At 44.6% G+C, this 16,005-nt stretch overlaps 1 long non-coding RNA gene across 1 annotated transcript; it reads right to left on the bottom strand.

Moving 5' to 3' along the window:
* Positions 1 to 637: 637 nt before the first annotated feature.
* Positions 638 to 13,400, bottom strand: LOC139055966 (uncharacterized). Its single transcript, XR_011512051.1, has 3 exons — positions 12,340 to 13,400; positions 6,429 to 6,564; positions 638 to 2,391 (listed from the first exon to the last, which is right to left on the bottom strand). It is a non-coding gene; the product is annotated as an uncharacterized lncRNA (long non-coding RNA).
* Positions 13,401 to 16,005: the final 2,605 nt, after the last annotated feature.

Raw genomic sequence — 16,005 nt, 5'->3', positions numbered from 1 at the left:
CTCGCTGATTGGTTGTGACGGTCGCGTTTCCTATGGTCTCCCTGACAGACTCCTCGCCAGGTAATTTCTTTGTTTGCGCCGTGGCTACACCTCCTGCGGGTCCTTTCGTTTGGTCAACAGTTAGCGGTAACGGCGGCGAATGAGGCGCTTCTGTTCTGTTTCCTGCTCCGCTTTCTTTAGAACTTGTGGCATTGATTGCAACGGTTGATTTGGTGGGGACGTTCTCACTTGCTGAAGCTTTTTGTCGTGTGCCATTTAGTCCACTGGCGAGTGCATTTTGCGACAATCCTGGCTCCTGGTTAGTGACTGTGGCGTTTTCTTTCGCCTCTCTGACAGGCTGCTCGCCAGTACATTTCTTTGTTTGCGTCAGGTTTTCTCGTTCAGCAGGCCCTTTACTTTGTTCAAGAAATGGTTGCAATGAAGGCCGGTAAGGCAGTTTTGTTGTATTTTCTGCTCCGCCTTTTTGAGAACTTGTGGTCAATGTTGTGCCCTTTGATTTCATCGCTAATTGCTCTTTAAGTGAATGTGCTTCTTGCAATACTACTCTCACAATGGGACGCACACTTCGCGAGAACCCTGGCACATGGGTACGTACTCTGACATTTTCTTTGGTCTCGTTGAAAAGCTGCTCGCCAGGTAATTTCATTGCTGGCGCCATAATTCCTCCTTCAGAATGAAATTTCTTTTGTTCAAAGAATGGTGGCAATTGCACCAAATGAGGCACTTCTGTCCTATTTCCTCCTCCGCTTTCTTTAGATCTTGTGATCAAGGTTGCGGCTGCTTTACTGGTTGGTAATTTTTCAATTGCTGAAGCTACTTCTTTTGGGCCATTCATTACACTTACGGGTACACTTTGCGGCAATCTTGGCTCATGGGTCGCGACTGTGGTATTTTCTGTGCTCTCTGTGACTGGCTGCGCTCTAGTATATTTCTTTGTTTGCACCATGGTTCCTGCTTCAGCAGGCCCTTTAGTTTGTTGAAGAGTTGGTGGCAATGGAGGCAAGTGAGTCAGTTCTGTTGTTTTTTGTACTCCACTTTCTTGAGAAGTTGTGGTCAATGTTGCGCTATTTGATTTCGTTAGTGATTTCGCATTCATTGGAGGTGCTTTTAGCAGTCCTACTGATACAGCGGGAGGCATACTTTGCGACAATCCTGGCTCATTGGTTGAGGCTGTAGTGTTTTCTGTGGTCTTTGTGACAGGCTGCTCGACAGTTAATTTCTTTCTTTGCGCCATCTTTCCTCCTTCACCAGGCCCTTTAGTTTTGTCAGCAGTTGGTGGCAATGGCGGCGAATGAGGTTCTTGTGTTGTATTTCGAGGCCCGCTTTCATGAGAACTTGTGGTCATGGTTGCAACCATTGATTGGGTTGTTAATTTCTCACTTGGAGAAGCGATTTTTCTGGGGTCGTTTATTCCACTGGCTTGTATATCTTGCGACAATCCTGGCTCATTGGTAGTGACTGTGATGTTTTCGTTGGCCTCCGTGAAAGACTGCCCGCCAGATAATTTCTTTGTTGGAGCTATGATTCTACCTTCAGTAGGCCCTGTAGTAGGCCCTGTATTTCCTCTTAGGCCTTTATGAGAGCCACTCATCGTCTTGACAACGGTCATGTTGTGTGGTTTTTGGACATCTATTGAAGGTTTTTTTTGGGCACCTTCTATTCCGTTTCTAGCTGTGTTTTGTTTAGGGGCCCTGATTTGTGCTTTTAAGATTTTATGGCGTGTGCTTTCTTGAGACTCTGTTGTTATTCTAACGCTACCGGCAAACTTGTCATTTGCTTTGTGTCCGCCGTGTGGCGCTTTTGCAGCTCGTGTGGCAACTTGCGGGCTAGATTGTGCTCGTTGTCGTTGTCCTGTAATTTGCATTTTTCTATTTCCCGGTGTTTCTTTCAATTTAGCGGAGCTTTGTCTCTTGGTATTGCTCCACTTTCCTAGCTTTATTTGTTTTGGTGAAGGCTTCCCAGCCTGGACAGTCGCGTATTTGGGCAGCATTGGGTTTAGCGATGTTTCAGAAGGCTTTTCCCTAGAGCGCGCAGCCTCATTCCACAACCTCCTTGCAGAGACTGCCGATTCTTCATTTCCACTAGATTTGCTCACTGAAGCACCAGTGGGAATGTTGTAGCGGCTTGACCGTTTTGCTTCCTTTACCTTTTTTATTGGAGTGTTTTGTTCTGTAAACAGCGGAGGAGCTGAGCGTCTGAATCCTGGCGTGGGTGGAAGTGATAGAATCTCAGGCTTATCGTCCCACTCGTCGTCATTTTCCTCTTCTTCACTCGTCTGTGTTGGTGGGAACGTTGCTCCAGCAGACCATGTCATTGGGCGTTCTATAAGAGAGTATCCGGTTTGTTCGGTCCAGTCTTGATCTCCTGCATCATCGTCATCTGGTCCCGTGTCTGGAATATAATTAAATAACGCTATTGCTACAATTTCCTGCCGCTTTTACGGCACTTGCTGCAAAGAACCGCTAGCACAATACATTATGGCGATTTTGCGAGTATCAATTAGATGGCTGTATACGCGGCTTTCCGTTCAAGGTTTTTTTCAATAAAAAAAAGACAAATTGCTAATCTTTTTTGCATGTCTGAGTGGTGAAGCATTTTTCTCTCTAATTACTACGTGCTCCTTTGTTGCAGCATATTTACCGCACTCGTTCCAATTGTTGCGTAATTTACGCAGGTAGAGAAAGCACGGTAATGTAATGTACTTAGTGTGCTTTTAAAATTTAGGCTTTAGGGAAGTAGTTTGCTACTTTGTTCGAGGTCTGTCTCAAATGCTCGCGCAGCACATTTGAAAAGTACGTTTCACAGACATTCAGATAGACCAATGCGGTCCCCTTAGAAGCATTCGCGATTAGCCACAATTACCTCGTTCCACCCCTGGCATTCCTAGCATTGCCAGTTGAAAAACACAACAGGAAATTTCAGTCTGTCGCATTTTAGGAGGTTGTTTCTGTAGTTGTGTTGTCTGTAGTACTGTTGTCTGTAGTGTGACGTCCTGTAGTAGAGAGTTCTGTAGTTCTTGATCAATATTTCATTAAAAATTGACAGAGACTTCCTTAAGGCTATGAAACTTTGTTAGTACACAAAAGAAAAATATAGAAGTAAGAAAAACATCCCCGCCGAGGATTTGAACTTGCGACCTCACGATCCCGAGCCCGCCATCTTACCACTGCCCCACTCCTAAATTTTTTTAATTATTACCGGCTTGGAAAAAGAAAATACAATGTGAGTATTACGTGGCCATAAAAAACAACTAGACAATGCCGGATCAGTGTGGTGTGATAAGAACGAAGTAGGCTAGTCACTTTGTCCAAAGCACTTAGCCAATAAGGAGGGTCACTCTGTGCACAGAAAAATTCGTGGATATAAAACACTTTCAATGAAGTATTCATGTGCTGGGGCCTGAACAATGCGCTCATGTCTAATATTCTTACGCATTCGCCACACACTGTACATGCACAGAAGCTTCAACAGATCGACAGGCACTCCCCCTGGTTCCGCGCATGGCAGGGAGCGTATCCCGGAAGGACTGATCGGCAATTCCTTTTTAAGGCTACGTTTTAGAATATCCCACAAAAACACTGCGTCATGACAGTCCAAAATGATATGCTGAATCGTCTCTGGTTTTTTGCATATAAAGCAATTCACAGACCAAGGTACAAAAATGCCTTTGCTTTGCAGCCACGGTTTCACTGGGAGAGCGCCTGTATGTAGTTGAAAAAAGAAAGATTTAACAGAAGCTCTTACCGGCATTCGTTTAACTCTCTTAAGAACATCTCTTTCTGAACCTAAAACAAATACTGTACGATACAACGGTACAGCCCCACTCTTAACATGTTTTTCGAGTGTACATTTTGGCCATGTCAATAGTACGATGCGCTGATGTTTACATTTGCATTTTAAGAGCCAAGATCCGCTATCACTCTACCACGTCAACTGTCGCATTCTAGAAGAGCAAAAGTGTTGTTGCCATCGACAGGTGCATCGTGAAGTGCTAGAACATCAATTTTGATGTACGATATCTATATTAAATAAGAAATTCAGAAATAGACAACGGTGACTGTTAGGGTCGTTACTGCAAATTTCGGCAGTTGTCTCTCGTTTTTTACACTTTTGAGCGCACATATAATTCGTGTGTTCAATGCAAAATAGCTACATAAACATTCGTGGATGAGTGTACTTTCTGACAGCATACTGGCTTCTCACAGCAGCGCTGTACCAGAATAATGAGACCAGAGCGAGACAGCTTTTCACGCAACATTAAGGAACAACCCAATACTTCATTTTCGCTTCGCAAAAGCTGATGCAATATTTATGGGAAATTACCTAATGTGTCAGTGTAACGGAACATGTAAGTCTACAGGCCTCCGTGCCACATCTTACCAAATAAAGTGAAACGGATACGCAGCCATTCCCGCAGACGGTATGATTTTAATAAGGCCGGTATGGCGTTTCTAGTGCCTCGTCGTAAGGCGCAATTATAACAATTGGCCACGTTAACTTTAATAACGGTGTCGGTGCTATCAGCATTGCCGGCTTCAGAGAAGCACGATTGAATACCGTGCAAGAGAAAAGTACAGTGTACGCCGCCAATGCGAAACTGACATACAATTTTAAAGCGTCGCGACGGAAAGCGCTTCTGTCGAGTCGTCAGAACTTATGTCGCTGCGACAGAAAGTAGCACATTTCTGTGTATTCCCTACAGAGAGTTCTAGTTGCGACGTCAGAATCGCTGTTGCGATAAGAAGTTGTCGTTGCGAATTCGTACTCTTGCGGTCGCGACAGAACGTTCCCGTTGCGACTACAGAACTCTTGGCCGTCGCGACCGAGTGTTTCTGTTGCGACGTCGGAATTCCTGTCGTAACGTCAATGTCGCTTTCACGATAGAAAGCTGTTGTGACTACAGAATTCTTGTCATGACAGAACGTTTCTCTTGCGACTTCAGAACTCTTCGTCGTCGCTACAGAATCTTTCTGTTGTGACGAGAGAATTTCTGTCGTAACGTCAGAATCGCTGTCACGATAGAAAGCTGTTGTTGTAACGACTTCAGAACTCTTGTTGATGCGACAGAACATTTCTGTTGCGACATCAGACCTCTTGGTCTTCGCGACAGAATGTTTCTGTTGCGACATCCAAATTTCTGACGTAACGTCAGAAATGTCCGTCGCAATCACAGAAACATCAGGAACATTTGTCGTACAACAGAAACTTCTGTAGTCGCGACAGAAATTTCTGTAGTTGCTACAAGAATTCATGTTGCCTTTTCAACTGGGTTACTATTGGAAGACTTCTTCTCATAAGCGATCTAGCCGCAATGTCCTGTCCATTTGAGTGCTCGTCAAATACTTGAAATTGTTCCCGCAGAACACCAGTTTACATACTTGGAACAAAAACAAAGTCGCAGGAGGTAACTCCAGCGACTAGGGCAAGTGTTCCAGGATAGTGCATGGGAAAAGCTCAAGCCCTAGTAATACAGGAAGCATTGAGTATTATCGTGATGCAGAACACAGTGTTCCAGTTTCGAGAAATTTGGTGAATGCAGTGCAAACTAGGTTTTATAGCTCTCACAACCTATGCATAGAGAGCTGTCTTGATACTTTGACTTTCAGCCAGAAGAGATTTGTGAACCTTTCCATGATAGTAAAAAGCAAACATGATTTAGATTTTTTGTGTTTCTTGCGCCTCATTAGGCTTTTCTTGTCGATTTTACCTATGCTAGCTTCACGACTTCAGCTCGACGTCGTATCAGTAAATTGAAGTTTCGTAATAGGTGACGTTTGTGTTCACTAATTGTTCCATATTGTTTAAGTATGGCAATAAATGCAACACTCTTTTTGTCGCAACCTTTGCTGGGGAGTCAACACTTTCGGCCCTATTTGAGGCAAACATTTTCGTTAGCAAACTTTTAGTCACAAGGCTGCGAAGTGATTCCACTAACAAAGTAAGTGCTTAGTATATGACTCTAAATAAGTGGAGGGAAGTTTTGATGCGTCATCGCGTCCTTGGTCATGGCGATTTTTCCGGAAGCGCTCGACCTGCTTCGACGTAGATCTTTGTTTTGGGACATCTTTTCCCTATGTTATTTTGCACCATATCAAGAATGTGATAATTTTCGCAGAATTTGCGATGATACTTTCTACAGATCATTTGTTCCGTCTGTTCGTATCCCTCGATATGCACCAAGAATATTAATGGTCTGCAAAAAACTCGCGTCAATGTTTCTGCCTTGTCATAGAGTAGTCCGGCTGGCGCTGCCTAAAGAGTTAGAGAGCACCGCCCCTACAACCTGTCACGCTTTTTTTTAGTGTCTTACTGCGAGAAAATTTGGGACAGCGCTCAGGCAACAAGATTAGCGAGACCCTGGAGTACACTTAAACATGTTGCGTAGTGGAAGTAACAAGTAACTTTTTTTGGCTACAACGCTTACATACCTATGTATGTGTTCCTCTTGATGCGGTGAAGAATTTGCTTTCTTCTTTCTAATCTGTAGTCATCCCTTTGTTTAGCGCTTTGGAATAGGATCGGCTTCCAACAGCGACCACCTATGCAGGTACCATATTGGGGGTCCTAGAAGAAGGTCAGCGATATTTACATATTTCAAACGAAGATGCACAAAGCTGCTCAAAGAGCGTTCCTAGTGTATAATCTACACACACACACACACACACACAACACACACACACATATATATATATATATATATATATATATATATATATATATAGAGGTACTGGGATCGTTACCCAGCACCTCCACCAGATGTCACGTGGTAGTGACGGCGAAGAAAGAAGCAGTACGGTGGAATACAAAACTAGCTTTTATTGGGCGAACCTGTGCCCACAAAACAGGCTACATTTATAGCACAACGAAAGCGGCGAACACAGTCGGCGATCGTCGAAAATCTGATCAGCGGGTCAAGCGCGTCGGCTTTTATAGAGCAGTCGTCGAATGTTCCAGACGAATCATTCGGACCCGCGTGCCTTCCACAAAGTTCTACACCATTCGCGTCAGGCGATTAAATCAGATAACATAACGTTCGGCGACAACAGCCAGCGGATAGAAGCATCGATACCTTTCCAGAAACTTCGGATACATGCAAGCGCGTCCCGCGCTGTGCGATAAGACTTGTTAGGCGGCGAAACCTGGTCGCCCGATAAATATAAATACACGTGTCAATATATATATATATATATATATATATATATATACATGCACGTAATGAAGACCCCAACAATACTCGAACGAGCAGCGTGCGCTACTCCAGTCGCCAGACGACGTTTCAGGTATGAAAAAACTCCGCTGGTTCCGCCATTGACGGTTAACTTGCGTCGTCTGTGTCTAGCAGTAAAGCAAAGTTCTGATACCCAATGCTCCATTTATTATATGTTTCCTTTTTGTTCAGGTTACTTTCTCTCTGACAAGACATTTGGTAAGCCTAAGTAAAAGTACATGAGCACATGCAGAACAATGCGATGCATTACAAAGATACCAAGAATATCATACAAAGAGGCAAAGAAGATGCACTACACCCTTCTTCTTGCACTACACCCATCTCCCTTACATTAAATGGGCACGTTTGCACTATGCTTGCTCCAGGATAAGCGATATCTTATTGAACTTTATGCTTTGTCTTAATATAAAGCAGGCTGTCCGTCAAGACACACGGACACAATTCTCGATCTATTGTCTATCAGCAACGCATTTCATGGCGCGGATGCTGGAGTACTGCCAGGAATTCCTCATCATGCTTTACTATATTTTTTTGGGAATCACCCCGGGCTGCATACGATCGTCCTGAAATATTATATGTTGTTATATATTTTCCTAGTGTAAGCGGTGTTTCCATAATCGACCATATCGACACTAACCTCGTCTTTTCGATTACTGATATTCAAGCCTCATGGAAGAGGTTTCGCAGCGCTGTTGCCATTTGTGTCAAGCATTATGTACCAGTCAAACAAACACGTAAACCCACACCAAGCTCTTGGATTCGTCAGTATGTTATACAAACAGAACACAAAAGCCTTCACAAACGGAAGCGAACATCATCTCATGGTTTTAGTAGTAATAATAATAATAATAATAATATCCTTTATTTCATGAAAATAGTACACATTCAAAAAACCGGTCAGCCCAAGCCATGGAGGCTTGTCGGGCTGTACTCGGCAGTCAGCGACAAGTACTAAAATAAACGAAATAAAGCATGGTTAGCAAGCCATAAACTGAAGCAATTTACAAAAAGCAAACTACAACAAAAAAGGAGTCTACAACACAAAAGCAAAGTACCACAAAGAAAACGTTAGCTACGAGCAAACGCAAGCTAGAAAAGATACAAAGTGAAACAGACAAGGATACACACCAATCTAGACCAAACAAGACTAATCGAAACTATAGGACAGGCTCTAGTGAATGACAACTAAACAGAAGAAAAATTAGTTTTGAGGTACAGCTTGAGTGTCCGTTTTGATGAGATAGAGTACAGTTCAGTGGGTAAAGAATTAAAAACGTTAGGAACATAATATTTTCTGGTAAAACGACCAAAACGGGTATAACACCGCGGGGTAGTGAACGTATTATGGTGCCTTAGTGGTCTGGCAGGAATCAACGGAAAAAGAAAATCACTGTTCCAAAAATGTTTTATCACCACAGTTTGGAAAAATAATGCTTCAAATGAGGGTAACTGCAAAAAGGAAAATAGGTTAGTATTAGGAGGAATGGTCTCATTGTATGCAACGTTGCGAAGAACAGATTTCAGAATAGAATTCAATTTTGCGCGCCACGTAAATGAACAGTGATAAAATATGGTAATTCCGTATCTAAGATAGCTGTACACAAGTGCGTGAACAATGACTTTCCGGACAGAAAACGGGAACAGGTATCTAGAGTTATACAGAAGACAGGATACTGAACGTAACTTTTTGCTAATACCTGTAAAATGAGTGTTCCATGTCATATGAGAATCAAACATGATGCCTAAATATTTTACATTAGTTGCGAACTCTAATGGTATGCATTTGCAGTTTATACAATTAGAGTTGTGAACAAAAAATGGCACAGGACGATCAATTTTTTTATGGGGATTATGAAAGCAAACTAGTTTTGTCTTTTGTCTATTAATTCCAATCCCGTTACTTGTACACCAATCCATTACAGACGTGGTATCTGCTTGAAGGTTATAAACGCATGTGTTAAATGATGCATGAGTTGATAGAAGGACAGTGTCGTCGGCGTACTGGAATATGCAGCATTTTGATACAATTTGAGGCAAATCATTGACGTATAGGTTAAATAAAAGTGGAGACAAAACAGACCCCTGGGGAACACCCGATTTTAACATTATTTTTGTACTGGAATAGTCACCTATGCGCACCACCTGAGAGCGATTGCTAAAATAACTAGACAATAACTTTATAAATGGGCCCCTGAAGCCAATTCTTTCTAGCTTATCAAGAAGTAATGTGTGAATAACGGAATCGAAAGCCTTACTTGCATCTAAAAAAAGAGCGCATACGAATTCATTATTATCAAAAGCTGAGTAGATCGCGTCCGTAAATTCTTCTAGTAGTGAAATAGTGCTTTTTCCCTGGATGAAACCAAACTGTGCTTGTGACAGAACATTATTTTTATTTAGGAAATTGGTCATCGTTACGAGCAGGTGTTTTTCAATTATTTGACTGATTGCAGGAAGAATGGAAATCGGTCTGTAGTTCTCTACTTTGCTATGAGAACCACTCTTATAGAGCGGCTTAACCACAGCCACTTTTAAATCGTCGGGAATAACGCAATGATCTATATACCCATTAATAATGAAGAGAAGGACGGATTCAAGCACAGAAAAATTACGTTGAATATCATGAATGGAGATACCGTCTATACCAGGTGGTTTCTTAGGTCTAAAGCTAAATAAGATGCTGTGCAAGTCTGCTGCAGTAACCGGTGGCAAGAATGCCGATCGTACAGTATTAGGAACAGCGCTAGACGCATCTGGAGCAAAGGGCGGAAGATGTGAAGACACTACAGAAAAAGAGTAATTAAATGCTTGAACGGCTGACGTAAGGTTGCTGAAATGCTTTGCGAATACTTCTTCTAAAGGTTGATTGGTGTTTCGTCCGAATACTTCATTAATAGCTGACCATGTCTTTTGGGGGGAGTGTTTGCTTTCATAAAAGATCTTGGTGTAATACTGACGCCTTGCCGACCGAATCATGGCGTTTACCCTGTTCCGGAGCGATCTGTACAGATCTCTAAGGTGTGTATTGTTCGAGCAACGCTTACAACGTGACCAAAGGGCATCTTTTTCTTTAATAGCCGTCAGTATATCGCACGTTAGCCATGGAAGTTTGGGGTTGCGTTGTTTCACGGTGATTGTTTTCTGGGCGGTAATTTTTAAAGAACGGATTGCATCAACAAAATGCGTATAAGCGGTGGACGTCGTGACATTACGTAAAAATTTGGTCCAGTCATAATTGGCCACAAGACTGTCAAATTTAGCGATATCAAGGATGTTTAGGCGTTGAAGGTTAGGGCGGGATCTAAAGGGAACTTGAAACGCAAGATGACAGCCTACAATATAATGATCGGCCAGTTTACACTTTACTACCGCTGAAACAGTGCTAGCCAATGGGGCTCTTACATTCACATGATCAAGGCAAGATGACACCATTTTGCTTCCAATGTATTCCTCTCGCGTGTAGGCACTAATGGTTGGACTGACTCCCCATTTTGACAGAATGTTAAGGTACTCGCAAACCACTGGCCTTGATGGCGATAGAGTGTCAATATTGATGTCCCCAATCAGACAAAGTAGACTATTTGGTGATAACGAGTGAAGAAGATCATTTAATTCTGTTAGAAACAAATTTGCATTTTCTGAAGGAGGCCTGTAAATAGAAACTAGGCTGATATCAGCATCAGGCACTACAATCTTTAGCGCAACACACTCGGCAGAGATGAATTTTGTGGCGAACGATAAAACTTTTAACCTTTCATGCACAAACACCATGATGCCACCTCCTCTCCCTATCTGTCGTGTGAAAGAATAGCTGGAATATTGCTTAAGCGGAAATAGGGGAACCAAATCGGCATGGATGTTGATTTCCGTTAGGACGATTACATCTAGTATGTGGTCAGTGTTATGGAAAAGAGCAAGAAACTTGTTCCAGTGACGACGAATGCTACGAATGTTCATGTGTACAACCGAAAAAGCTCTGTCCCCTTGAAGCGATAGGCTGCAGAAGGAAGCTAAATCATTGCACTCGTGAAAGACAGTGTTCATTGCCGAACAAGCCTATCAAGGTCGGCAAAACCATTGATACGTATTAGAGGTGTGCCTTCTCATCTTCTGACAAAAATTTTTCCATTTCTTGACCACACAAATTTGTACTCCATTTCTTTTCCCTTTTGTCGCGCAGCCAAAAACAACTGTTTTTTAAAGCCCGTTAGATTGTCGCAGAAAAACAAGGGAGGGATATCTTTGCTTTCAACTAGGGACCGTAATTTCGCACGTGAACTCATCCATTTCTCTTTTAAAATTCTACTTACAAACCTAACTAGCACGACAGGTGCCCGTTCACGCTTTCCTGGCATTCGATGGATGGCTTCCACATCAGAATCATCAAAAGGCACTTCCAGCTTTTGTGCCAAGTCACCAATTAGGGAAAAAAGTACTTCCCTGGGTTTCTGCGGTAAACCGTGAATTTCCAAATTCGGCAACCTGCTGTACTGCTCTACCTCATTCGCCTCCTTTCGCAGTTGTACAATTTCCTCTGACTGTTTAGAGGCAACAGAGCGCAGTGTTGCTACTTCTGTCTCCAATTTTTCCATGGTGACCTGGCGCTTTGTGTCCGAGGCACGCACCTCTTCATACCCTTCCGACAGGAAAGCAATGGAAGATTCGACGTTCTGCACCGATTTGTGAAGTGCATCCACCGTAGTTCTCAGAGCGAGAAGCTCGTCTACCTTTAGGACAAGGGAGCTGATGGCATCTTTCAGCGGAAGTAAGGCTTCTATCTTTGCTGCTAATTCAGATACTGATGCCGAAACAGGCACTAATTCATCTTCCGTCGATGCCTGGTTGTCCGCTAGACAAGCACGGCATCGCCAACTGTCTCGCTTATCTGCTCCCTTGCCCGACATGACACTCTCAGTGACGCCAGCACATTTTTTTCCAAAGTGAAAACCCTGTTGGCATTCTACGCAGGTTAGAAATTTGCCCTCAGCCGGCAGCAGTTTCCTACATAAACCACAGTTCGGTTCCATTGTCATCACACAAATCAGAAAGGCAGTAGTCGGCGGCAAGCATGAAACTATTGTGAAAAACAAAAAATGAATACTGCGCCTCACCTGCACCAAAGACAGGCGTAAGCGTGTGCCGAGGGCTTGCCGCCGACTGCGAAGAAGCTGCCGCGCGGACGAGACTTTATCCTCTTGGACGATGCAGATGCGCAGGCGCAGGCGTCCCGACTAGTGCGCCATCTTGCAGCCAGTGATTCGCTCCCGACGACAGAAGTTAGGCTAGAGCCTCCAGGGTGGTTGAAGCACGTTCCGCGCCGCCCACAACTCGGACAGATGCTCCCAGCAACGTTTGCACCAAAGACACGCGTACGCGTGTGCCGAGCACTTGCCGCCGACTGCGAAGAAGCTGCCGCGCGGACGAGACTTTATCCTCCTGGACGATGCAGATGCGCAGGCGCAGGCGTCCCGACTAGTGCGCCATCTTGCAGCCAGTGATTCGCTCCCGACGACAGAAGCTAGGCTAGGGCCTCCAGGATGGTTGAAGCACGTTCCGCGCCGCCCACAACTCGGACAGATGCTCCCAGCAACGGTTGCACCAAAGACACGCGTACGCGTGTGCCGAGCACTTGCCGCCGACTGCGAAGAAGCTGCCGCGCGGACGAGACTTTATCCTCTTGGACGATGCAGATGCGCAGGCGCAGGCGTCCCGACTAGTGCGCCATCAAGCAGCCAGTGATTCGCTCCCGACGACAGAAGCTAGGCTAGGGCCTCCAGGATGGTTGAAGCACGTTCCGCGCCGCCCACAACTCGGACAGATGCTCCCAGCAACGGTTGCACCAAAGACACGCGTACGCGTGTGCCGAGCACTTGCCGCCGACTGCGAAGAAGCTGCCGCGCGGACGAGACTTTATCCTCCCGGACGATGCAGATGCACAGGCGCAGGCGTCCCGACTAGTGCGCCATCTTGCAGCCAGTGATTCGCTCCCGACGACAGAAGCTAGGCTAGGGCCTCCAGGATGGTTGAAGCAGAATAGTAAGGAAGGTCTTTCTGGAGAAAATTGTGTCACACCAAGGTAATTTCTGAAACAGACTTGTTGATTTCAAGGACAGTTATGTTTACAAATTTTGGCATAATTTAAAAGAATAGAAAGAGGTTGGTACTAAGATAAATGTTGGTACTGTAATGACTTCGGATGCTACCGACTTTAGTAATTGTTTTATTGATTACTTGTATAGTGTTTTCCATAATCGGATATCTCTGCCTAGTAGCGTGCCAATTTTATTAAATGGCCAAGTGGTTGCCCGAGAAAGCGTAGCCATGCTGCCAATGTTAAAAGTTGGGTGGCCCAGACAGCATCCCAACACTTCTTTGAGCCGCTATTCAGTGCAAAGAACTTAATTGCCTCCTTAAGCACCCCTAGGACTAGGTGAAATAACGCAGTCAGTGGGTTCCATAAATTGCTGCTAACATCTCAGCCATATTTCGCAGTCATGTGCGACGCGTAGAGTTCGCAAGAGGAGCACGAACGCCGTTTTTTCACACACTCTATTTTTCAACAGTGGCCTACTCCTCACTCTTTTCGGACGCTATAATTTGTCTTATAGCAGCTTACGCGGGTGCTTTTGGCCTATATAGCAGACATCAGTGAAGACGAGTGTTTGGATAAGTGCGCTTCTTCGTACTGTTACTGCGTATATTTATTTATACCATGTATTAAAAAGATTTAAGCAAGTGAAAGTCTGCTGGCCAAATTCGATAGGAATTACCTACTTCCGAAAGAAGCCACCTGTAGTCTACTAACTCTAGGAAATACGCCCGCATATGCACTAAACTTTTGCCAGATTTCTTATTAGCTGTCACATAAAGCTAATTTTGATTAGTTTTCAACACTCAACCAGCCTCGAAACAAACGAAACTTAAGGTCAGACGACACGCACACTAGCCAGTGCGGGCTCACTCCTGGCTGCTCCTGACTGCTCCTGGGCTAGACACCTTGGCTGGCTTAGCTTCACATTAGTCACCGACAGCGCTTCAATATCCCCAAGTTGGATGTGGCTGCGATCCGTCGGTCAAGCTGGTGCAGGACAAAGCCAGTCCTCACCACGTAGCACGCCCAGACAGGAGCATATGAGCGCGAGAGTGCACTCAAGCCCTTTCGTGCTCGAAGCACGCTGCGCATATGCAGTACAGTTGTGTGTAGCTGCAGTCTACTATGCAGCGTAGGTGCCATGGCCGAGGTAGGGTGCCACCACGAGTACACTCGCTGGTTGCACTGCGGCTCACTGTCGACATGCGCGGTTGGCGCGTCGTAGGCGCGAAAATCAGAAATAGTGGCGCCATCGTAAGCATCCAAAATCAAGTTGGAACTGCGTGCTAGTAAGGTTGGTGAAATTGATGAATGATCACTCGATGAATCGATTAAATGTATCCCGCAACACCATTCATCTTCATCGATGCCCGCTTTCAATAATCGATTAAATTGTTTACATCTGTTCGAATAATCGTTTTGGAGAGTTTGACATGAGGAGCACAAAAAATTCACGTCAATCCCAGAGGACCGCCATGGCAACCGTCGGCATGTGTCACAGACGTCAACCACAGAGGAGCTCCATGACCACGAGAGGGCACATTTACCCCCGAACACCGACTTGGAGAATACCCTCACCTCGACAGGTTTGCACACAGACCGACCGTTCCTCCTGTGCAACGGGCTCAGCCGCTGAACTCTGCTACTCGACCCTCAACGTCTGAGCGCTTCGAGCAGCAGTTCATTCTAGTCAAAGACGTTGTTGGGCTACTTGGTGCATTGTATTTAAGAAAAAAACCTACAAAAAATACACGCACAGAGAAAAAATACAAGGAAACATGAATCGGCGGTTGGCAGCAATTGCAGTACTTAGAAGAGGTGATTGGTAGGCTAGTTTGTCGTCCATATTTGAAGTAGTAACTCAGCGCAGTAAAAACGCGGAAGCAAGAAAGGTGTACAAGGACAAGCGCTTGTCCTTGTCCACCTTTTTTGTTTCCGTGTTGTTATTGCGCTAAGTTACTCCTTCAAATATGCAGTACCTAGAAATGTGACTCAAATGGCCACAGCTGTGCACACAGGCAAACGAAGATGGATGAAATGCTGTATTTTAGAAAAAAACCAGCCAAAAAAGACGCAGACAGGAACCATACAAGAATACAGGAACTAGCCTCTTTCCTGTCTTCTTGTATGTTTCCTGTGTGCGTCTTTTGTTTGGCTGGTTTCTTTCTTAAATACAGCATTTCATCGATCGTCGTTTGCCTGTGTGCTATAGCTGCGGCGACTTGGGTCACATTTTTAGGTGCCATATTCACAACCAACCACGGAGGTTGGACTGATACATGACATCTAGGTGGTACCGTGCTCCGTTTGGCGAAATGTATTCTTCGTCGTACACATGTTCAGGAAGCTTGCCTCCTCAGCACCCGCAGACGCTGCGGAACCGTTTTCCAGCATCCGATCGCACCTTGACGCCACTATCCGCTCTCTGCGAAAGCCGATCACCTTTTCTGCAGCGTCGATACCCCCCGCCACCTCCGGAAAACTAGTCAACGTGGCCGTTGGAGGTGAGGTCGCTGGATAATCTTCGATGTAGACAGAGATACCTCCACCCATTTGTATGTTTAAGAATAAGGTGTCTGTACTAATAGACAGAGTTTTATCAATGGTCTTAGGGGACATGGAAGCAACCGTTTCAATGATGAGTCTTGCGTTTAAAAGCCTCCTAGGATGAAAAGTGATCTTTCGC

Source organism: Dermacentor albipictus, chromosome 2 (genome assembly GCF_038994185.2).
Source record: "Dermacentor albipictus isolate Rhodes 1998 colony chromosome 2, USDA_Dalb.pri_finalv2, whole genome shotgun sequence".
In the NCBI taxonomy this organism is placed as follows: Eukaryota; Metazoa; Arthropoda; class Arachnida; order Ixodida; family Ixodidae; genus Dermacentor; species Dermacentor albipictus.
This window is presented reverse-complemented; position numbering and strand designations above follow the sequence as displayed.